Source organism: Arachis ipaensis, chromosome B2 (genome assembly GCF_059453495.1).
Source record: "Arachis ipaensis isolate K30076 ecotype BB chromosome B2, ASM5945349v1, whole genome shotgun sequence".
In the NCBI taxonomy this organism is placed as follows: Eukaryota; Viridiplantae; Streptophyta; class Magnoliopsida; order Fabales; family Fabaceae; genus Arachis; species Arachis ipaensis.
In genome coordinates, this window is record NC_142437.1 from 99,141,481 (window position 1) to 99,151,500 (window position 10,020).

Below are 10,020 nucleotides of genomic sequence, written 5' to 3' on the forward strand. Positions count from 1 at the left end.
GGAAGAAACTGAGTGTCATGATCTTGAAGTCTGTAACAACTTCGTGAAGCTCAACCACTAGTGTCCACACCTTGCTATGATCATTTAAACCTTGACGATAATTCTCCTTCAGTGAAGGAGGAGCCACCTAAAGTAGAATTGAAATAGATTCCTAGTCACTTAAATTTATCTTTCATGGGGAAAAAAAAAATCTTCATGTTATACTCGGTATATTTTTAAGTGACTTGGAAGAAGGAAAGCTGCTTAGAGTTTTGAAGGGCCACAAAGATGCTATTGGATGGAAAACCTACACAGAAGTTTTATGAAAGGCAACTACAAACTACATGTTCAACCCCAACAGTGAAGAATGTAGTAAAAACATGTTGTCAAGGTTAGAACTGTGCAGTTTGTACCAATAAAGAGAGGAATCAGTGTGGTTAAAAATAATTACAATGAACTCATTCCGAACAAAACAATTAGATGATGATGTATGTTCATTGACTACAGAAAATTAAATGATGCAATCAAGAGAAATCATTTTCCACTTTCTTTATTGACCAAATATTGGAAAGAATTACAGGTTTGTTATGCATAATATTGTTTTTTTTTTATGGTTATTTTGGTCATAACCAGATTTACATAGCTCCAGAGAATCAAAAGAAAAATACTTTCAGTTATCCTTTTGGCAAATTTGCATGCCGAAAGATGCCTTTGGATTATGAATGCCCCTACCAGTTTTCAACAATGCATAGTAATTATGAACCACTTTTCAATGATGCAATGAGAAGATAATTAAGATTATTATCGACCAGTAATTATGAACCAAATTCACCCTCAAAATATAGAATTTATATTTAAACAGAAGTAAGATTTTTTATCATTAACTAAAAGAAAACCAATCCCAAAACGTGGGGTAAGAATCAGAGGTTCACTGCTTAAAGAACTGATGCAGATAGCAGTACCAAAGACACAAAAGTATCTGAGAATATGCCTGACATCAAAAAAACATAATCCAATAAATATACCATTAAAAATAGAATCAGTCCATAATTTGTTCCCTTTTCCTCCTCATGTAGTCTTCTCATATTAGCTACCCTGAGTCTCTGATCCCAAGTAACAAAAATAAAGCTCTCTCCCAGATCTAGCACTAATTTATCAGAAAATATTTTGATAAATAACAAAATCGCTTTTATAATATCAAATGTGTGTGTCTTTAGTCTTTACCATGCCATTCTAAAAAGAAAGATAAAAAAATTCAATTTAGTGGCCAATCAATGGGATCAATCTGAAAGAAAATGTACTAGATCATTATATAATTGGCTAAAATTAAATATGATCTGCTGTAATTGAACAAAAAAGGTGACACTGGCTGAAGAACAAAAATCTTTCCAAAGAAGAAGTATTAAAGAGATTAAAAAATGCTTTGTACACAACAAAAATCAATTACCGTGTATTTGTATATATTTACATGTGTTGTTTTATACATTTCCAATATATATTTTATGTTTCAAATATGTATTCTATACGGGTAACTTATTTATGACTAATATTTTGTGTATATGTTAGAATGTTCACAACATACCACATGATGCAATTCCTAACCTTTGTCCATATTACCTGAGTAATGAGCTTTTACTTGCTTTTTGTTTTAAATACATTATATGATATAATTTGGATAACCATTCACGCGGTCAATGTAAAAGGTAGTTATTTTGCTGACGTAGCATTACGTAGTTGAATGTACGTCTAAAACTGTTTTACACTGACAGGTCATTAAAATTACATTCTAATAATAAATATATAAAAGAATATCATGTTCAGTTTTAAAACCAGCATTTTTGGAGCAAGGCAACACCTTCCAGATTATAGGAAAAACTGCAAACAAGATATTGCAAGACATTTATGAAGCCCATAGTCAAAGGAGAGATGGGATTTCAAACATGAGAAACTACTGGTCAAGACAATTGAGGAACAATCAACAATGCATAGAACAAAGTCCTGTTCAGAAAGATGTATAACTAGGAACCTGAAGGATTTATAGCAAAAGACATGATGGGAAAGATAATTATAGGAATATTCTAAGAAGGTAGTAAGTGCCATAGGCATATGTTCTAGAATAGGTGATGTGTCCTAGTAGTAGAATGTTTTAGGGTCTTTTAGGTTCCTATAGAATGTAATCTTTTATGTTGAATAAAATGGAAAAGAAAAATATTTAGCTTTAGTTAGTGTAGTTTCTAAGAGTAGCTTTAGCATATCAATTTCCTTATGAAGACAATTGCAGAACTAATCCAACATTTGATACAGCATGTTGTTATATGACAACAAAAGTTAATCACGAGCTCCATAAAATCAAAAGAAAGGGGAGGGGAGAAAGGAACGAAAGATAAAGAGGGACTCACAAAATAGCGGCTCTTATATTCAATGAAGAGAAAATGGCAATGGAATCTCCAGCAGCCTAAACATCAACAATGAAATTAAAACAAGTAGAATAATCACAGAAGCCCAAGAAGTAACCATAGCTAAAAGCAATTAAAACTTACCAATTGAACTTGGTTGAAGTGAGCCATGATAACGGTTGTGCAAGCAGCTGTAAATCAAATGCATTGGAGTCATGGTTTTTTAGATTGAATTTTGAACTAGGATTTATCTTGGAAACTAATAAGAATAAAGACGATACTTGCTCTTACCCATAATACCAAGGTATTAGGATTTATCTTATGGATGAAATAGTTTAAGTAATGGAGTGAGTAAGATGGTTTGCCATTTCATCAAGGGAAGGTGTTTGTTTCAGTGTTTTATGAATAAGGAACATTATGCATGAGCAGTGATTGGAGCTACAGACTACCGGTGTGACAAAAATGGTAGAGCTGTAGCTTGGATTAGAACCTTGAGGTGTGTTCCCCTCTCAAAAGTGGTTCTAAGGAAATTACCTTCGATGCTGATTGGAAAACCTCTCCTCCAAAATTATTAATCTCTGCACAAGAATGTACTTGAAAACAGCTCAGTTATGACAAAAGTTCTCTCAAAGTCACTTTTAAGGCACATTCACATGACCGTCATGATCATTTGTTTACATGTAACTTAAGAAGAATTTTATACCATAAATGCCAACTAAATTTTGAAAAACAAAAAGTAACTATAGTACTTGGGAGGTTTATATATTTGTGATTACATCAGTCTGAGCAAGTTATGTGCAAAAGGCATCTAATTTATGGACAATAAAAAGGATCTTTTGATGTACAAATTCTAGCAACTATACTCACCAGTACAGAGGCTTTGCTTTTCAAAGACACTCAAAGGAGGTTAGTAACAGTTAGGACAATTGAAAACCTATAGTTGCAGTCACCATAGAATGACCAACTACCAGTAGTCCATACAAGAACATGAACCATGCTCAAAATGGTGAAACCGCTTCCTGTCCCTGATAGTTATCTTGCGATTGTAAATCTTTGATATTAATTTCATGGAGGAATGACAATCTTCACAAATTCGCAAGTTTTTCACAATCTGAAGTGGGGTCTTTGGTGTTGTACTAATTAAGCCAAAGGCAACTGCAATCTTCTCACTGTGGTAATGCAGCACACTTTCTTTATGTGTCTCATCCATCTTAAGCAAGACTTGTGTGGTATCTGGCCTATAACCTTCAAAATTTAATTTGTTCGAAATTTCCTCCAACATTGAGTGTATTTCTTTGGCACTAGGATGGGAATCATCTTCAACAAGAAACTCATGAATAACACCATCAATCTCGATCCAACTGCATCCAGGGTCTTTCCTTATGTCCAAGTCTTTCATCATCAACCTCACCTCTGCAACTGCATCCCAATCACCAGATGAGGCATATATGTTCGAGATAGCCACATATGCCCCACTATCGTGTGGAGCCAGTTGCATTAAAACCTCTGCTGCACGCCTTCCAATTTCAACATTCTTATGTAGCTTACAAGCACCAAGCAAAGCCTCCATATGACATCATCTGATTTTATTGGCATGTTCAATATAAGTTCTTTGGCTTCTTCTAGATATCCAGCACGTCCCAAGAGATCAACCATGCATCCATAGTGCTCTATCCGAGGCACAAACCCCACATTAACCATACGATTGAAATATGATCTACCCTTGTCTACTAACCCTGCATGGCTACAAGCACTCAAGATGGCTATGTATGTTACATCACTAGGGGATATGCCACTTCTTTCCATCCTCACAAAAAAATCAAACACGTCCTTGGCTTTACCATGCATGGCTAGACCACCGAGTATAGCATTCCATGTTATCACATTACTCTTAGGCAGACTCTCAAAGACCTGAACAGCCTTCCCAATGCTCCCACACTTTGCATACATATCAACTAATGCAGAGCCAAGAGCGTCATCAATCTTAATCTTGTTCCTCTCTGCATACAAATGCACCCATTTCCCCAGTTCAATGGCCCCGAGCCGTGAAATTGCAGGCAACACGCTGACCAAAGTCACCCGGTTCGGGAGCAAATCCTCCATCTGCATCCTATGAAACAACTCTATGGCCTCCAAAAAATACCCATTTTGTGCATAGCCAGAAATCATTGCATTCCAAGAAACCACACTCCTTTTATGCATCTTGTCAAACAACTCCCTAGCAGCCGTAAGGTTCCCAACTCTCACATACCCATCAACCATCACATTGCACAGAACCACAATACCCTCCTCCCTCCTCTTATCCCTCATCACTTTGTTCATATAATCAACACCATCAACACTCCTGCGAAACAAAACATGGGAATCCTCCATATTCCCGCACATCACATACATCCTTAGCAGATTGCTAACCACAAACTCATCACCAGAAAATCCAAACTTCACAACCAAACCATGAACCTGCTTCCCTTCCTCCAACCTGGTCAACACTGAACAAGCCTTCAACACAGAAGGGAAGGTGAACCTGTTGGGTTCCACCATCCCATCAGACACCATATTGCAGAAAAACAGCAAGGCATGCAGTGGCCTATCATGGGTTTCAGCAAGTGCTCTTATCAACGTGTTCCAGGCAAAGCAATCTGGTTCAGGCATTTCATCGAACAACAAGAGGGCATAGTCAATATCACGAAAATCAGAGGTTGCAGAGTGCCTGAGAAGCTCTGTTGCCACAACAGGTTCATGGTTTTGTGCTGTTTTGATGAGAAAGGCATGCACTTGCTTCAATTCTTGCATGCTTTGGCATGTCCTGATTTGTGTGAGGAGCAACTGTGAATGATGAGGTGTGCTGGTTTTGGGGTGCAACAGCGGTATGTTCATGTTTATGGATGACATTAACGTTGGAACTTAAAGAGGATTATGGTTTTGGTTTTTGGTTTGGATATACCCCTTCCCTTAATCGTGGCTCCACCGTTGGTTGTGTCAAGAGCAAGGTTCTGAAAACCGGACCAGTCATCAAACCGTTTTAGTCATTAGTTTATTGGTTCACTGGTCTAACCGGTCTAACCGAGGTTCAACCGGAAAAACCGTTCCATAATAAAATAATAAATAAATTATAAATAAACATCCTAAATATCTTTCAAATTTAAAACCCTACGTAAAATATCACCAACTAAATGTAATTAATCATCAAAATATGCAATAACTTGCTGCAAATTTGTTGACAATTAACATAATTATACTTCCATTAAAAATAGCTGGATTGAATTACAATGCACAAGTTAAAGATAAAGAATATTGTCTTAATGTAGCTAAGTCAAAAAGTAAAACAAAAAATGATAGTGTTGCACAATAAACACACAACAGAGCCCGAAACAAACACACAACACAACAGAGGCTGAAACAAAAACACAACAAAGCCTGAAACAAAAGGAATCCAACATGGAGGAGGGGTAGCAAGTCGGCGGAGATCAAGAACAGGGACAGTGCAACCAAACAATGAAAACAAAATTTTGTTTATATAACAAAACAATCAAAACATGAATCATACAATCACTAATTGGAAATTTTTTCTTCATAAGAACAGAACAATGAAAACATGAAGCATATAATAAATCAAAAGATCACCAATTGCAAATCTTTTAATAAGAACAGAAGTTAGAAAAAGCAATGAAGGAACAGTGAAACAATAACACAGGCAGTGCAAATTCAAGAAACTTTAATAAAATTTAACTACAGAAACAGACAGTAAAGCAGTAATAGAGTTATCAATTTAAAATTTATCATCAAAACATTCAGTGAGCAAAACCAATCAACCAAGTACTGACTGGGTATTCAGAAAAAAAAAAAAAAAGAATCAAAAGAACATTTAAATCACAGCAAAAACACAAAAACAATAGGAACATTTAAAACAAAGCAACCCAAAAAAAAATCTAAAAATCACCATTGCTGAAAACAATGATTTGATCCGTGTATGCTCAAAGAATTAAAAGCTAAGCTTACAGGAAAGTGAAGAATACCAAAACCAAAGAACCTTCAATCACAGCTTAAATCAAGAACAGAAAATCACAACAAAAACAAAAAAATTAAAAGTAACAGAAGAACAACAGAACAACAACACAAAAACAATTAGCAAATTAACAAATTCACAATAACAGTTAAAATTTACCAGAAGAACACTAATGCAAGTGGAATCATCATGCTAATATGTTCTCTGCAAAGATGCTATTTGTGCAGCTAAAATTTCCTAATTATTAATATCCAATTATTCTAATTTCACATGCAATCAACTTACTAAAAGCTAGAAATTATAAAACCAACCAGAAAAATGGTTAAAGCATTTCATCAAACATGCTGAGTGCGGTAAAATTAAAACAAAATAAGAGAATTCAAAGCTTAATATCAATGTGATAGAGAAGAGAACATAACTATTGTAACTTTAATTCAGTCTATGAAATAATCCAAACCACTACCAAATCAAATAGTTACTTATTGTAATAGAAATCAGAAGTTGCAGAGTTTGAAGCAGAGTATTGGTGTTGTGTGAGTGTATTGTCTGGTGGCGGGTTTAGGGAACTCAAGGCGGCGACAAAAGAGAGCAGTTCGACGGCTAGGTGGAACGCGCGGGTTGGTCGCAGTGTTTGAAGCAGAGCAACGTGGCTTCCAGACGAACACGAATGCGAACTCGAACGGTGAACGGCGAGTGAACGCCGAGCGAACGTGAACGGCGAAGAACGCGAACGAAGACGACAGCTGAACGAAGACGCGAACGTGAACGGAAAACAAACGGCGACGGAAGCGCGGCTAAGCAGACAAAGACGACGGACGCCGAGCTCGAGGAAGCAGCCGCGATCGGTGACAGCGAACAGGGGTTGAAGACTTGGGTCACGAGGGAAGCTACATAGACGGACGGATGGCGAACTTTGAGTGCGACGGACGCAGCAGTATGCCACTCCTTGCGGCGGTGGTGTAGGCTTTTTGGCTGGGGTTGTGTGATTTCTTTCTGAATGAAAGAAAGGGGGAAAGGGAGAAAGAAAGGAAGGAGCTTTCGTTTTTGTGTAAACCGGGGGATTCCGGTTCAGTCCAACCGATCAGTTCTTGTCTAGTTCAACGGTTTTTCACCGGTTTTCTACACAACAGTTTTATATATCTGACCGGATCGTTAATGTTGTCGGTTCGCAATTAAACCGGTTCGACCAGCCGGTCTAATCCAGTTTTCAAAATAAAAGGTGAAAATGGAAAATATGCTATTTTTTAGTAAAATTTTAAAAATAGAAAATATTAAAATGAAATCAGAAAATTATAACGTAAATCAAATACATTCTTAGCATGGGTTTGGTTTTATGTTTTCGTTTTTAGTGTTTTTATTTTAGAATTTTGTAAATAAAAAAGAAAAATAATAAAAGCAATATAATTCAATTTGTATTTTATCTTTTATTTTATTTTATTTTTTTACAAAATTCTAAAAATAAAAAATAAAATAAAACTTAACGTATGATTAGCATTTTTCTAACTAAATAAAGTCATTTTGGTTTTGGAATTTTAGAACAAAAATAACCTGATTTAGTCTAGACGGTAGTTTTTGAAAATTAGACAAATCACTAATTTTATGAAAATTGGATAAGTTGCAGTGGATTCCACCATTTTCACTGAAGGCAGGAGCTTTTTTGGGAGGTCAGGAGGTCTAATGAGGCTGCTCTGGCGGACATCTCGACGCTCCAGGTGTCAGTGCGGACAGTAGAGGCAGAGATTGGAGTTGAAGCAGAGAGGGTCACGACGGTTGCTGAATTGCCGGAGGAGTTAGCTAAGCTGGGCTTCTTCACGTTGATCTACGGTTTTCAGGCATGAAGAATAAGAATATTTCTCTACTCGCCTTCTCTCGAATATATTGACAAGAGAAAATCTCAAGTTTGCGCTAAAGTTGTTTCTCTAAAATCCTTCAAGAAAAGCAGTTAATTCTGTTCTGACAGCTGTCGAAATGGCGTTGCCGGTGGTGGTAGACGCAGAGTACCTCAAGGAGGTTGACAAGGCCCGCCGCGATCTATGCACACTCATCGCCAACAGGAACTACGCTCCTCTCATGCTTCGCTTGGCGTAAGCTCTCTCTTTCACTCTACCGCTTAAGGAATACAATATTCTCAAATTGATGATTTGGAGTTGGTATCACTGCAATCTTAGTTGAAGCAAATGCCGCACAAGATTCTCGAACACTAATCAACCTACGGCGGAGTCCAATCTGCATTCGAAGTCTCTGTGACCCAACCCTGTCATCCTCTCCAGTGACGGACCCAGAAAATTTATGTTAGGGGGCAAAAATAATATACATTACTATCAAAAGATATATTAATCTTGATGAGTTTGGAAAACTCTAAATTAAAAATGTGATGAACAAAAATTATTAATATTATTAATTTGATTAATTGCAAAAATATTAATATGTTGATTAAATTAATTTTTGCAATGCAGGTTTTATTTGGGCCGAAACATAAAAGAAATATTGCAAGCCCAAATCAAAACCAACATTCAGCCTAGGTGTATGTTTCCTATAATATGTGGCTGAAGCAATTTGTGATTAATTGGGCCAGAACTCAAACATTGCCATAAGCCCAATCAGTTTGGATGAATCAAAATTTTATTGGGCCAGATTAAATGTTGTTGCTACTAAGCCCAATTTTAATTTTGATGAATGTTCCTCAGGCTTGATCCGAAATCAAGAGAAGAAGAAAGCAAAAATTGCTTCCAACAGATCCAAGTATTTTACCATGTGATGGATTTCAAATTTCATTAAATTGTCATTTATTACAAGGGAAATATGAGAGAGAAATTTGCAGTTGAGTTGATTGATTGTCATAGTGCTGCACGCTACCAATAGCAAAGAAAGGGAAGTAAATTAATTCACTTTAGTTTATTTGTTCAAAAACACTTGATTGCTTCTCTTTCTACATTTTCTATTCTCTCATCTCTCTCCTCTTTTCGGACAATACCCAGGAAACAATGGAAGCAAAACTTAGCTACAGAATTGAAGGAAGAGCACGCTACAAGACCATCTCAATGATGGCAAGAAAACATAAAAAATGTAGTGGCTGAGATTCTTATCACTTGTAGTAAGATTTTGTGATGAGATCTTAGCTTCTCCATACCAAAAATGGAGAAGGAGATTCGGCCAGCAGGAAAGAAGATCTTGGAGGAGATGGCTTGTCACCACTTTTGAGTTCACTCATCACAGAAGGTAGCTAGGGTGGCTGCGTGGGGAAAGAAGCAAAAGTGGAGCAGAAGAAGTCATCATCATCATGAAGCATCAAGGGCCAGAAATCCATCTTGGAGAGCAAGCCAAGGATGGAGAGCTCGGATTGATGAAGAGTGATGACCAAGGAAGAACTAGAAGTAATTGCATGTTGGTTATTGCATGGATTATCTCTTCTCTCTCTCTGGCCGAACCGGTTTTGTTCTTGGAGAAGAAGAAGTTGGCTTGGTTTTTGGCTTCAAAAGTGGAGGCTTCCCTCTTCTATAAAAAGAGAGAACAGCCACTGTTTGGAGCAAGGAGTTAGAAGTAAGCAGTGAGAGTGCAAGGCACAGAAGTCTCATAGCTACCTGAGCTAATAGATTTTCTTCTCCTTCAATGTATTCTGTTTTATATTTTTTTTTGTTT

General features: G+C 36.8%; 1 pseudogene across 1 annotated transcript; it reads right to left on the reverse strand.

The window, feature by feature from the left end:
• Positions 1 to 524: 524 nt before the first annotated feature.
• LOC107625552 (pentatricopeptide repeat-containing protein At5g48910-like) lies at positions 525 to 7,378 on the reverse strand (annotated as a pseudogene). Its single transcript, XR_015904793.1, has 2 exons — positions 2,520 to 7,378; positions 525 to 2,434 (listed from the first exon to the last, which is right to left on the reverse strand). The product of XR_015904793.1 is annotated as a pentatricopeptide repeat-containing protein At5g48910-like (transcript).
• Positions 7,379 to 10,020: the final 2,642 nt, after the last annotated feature.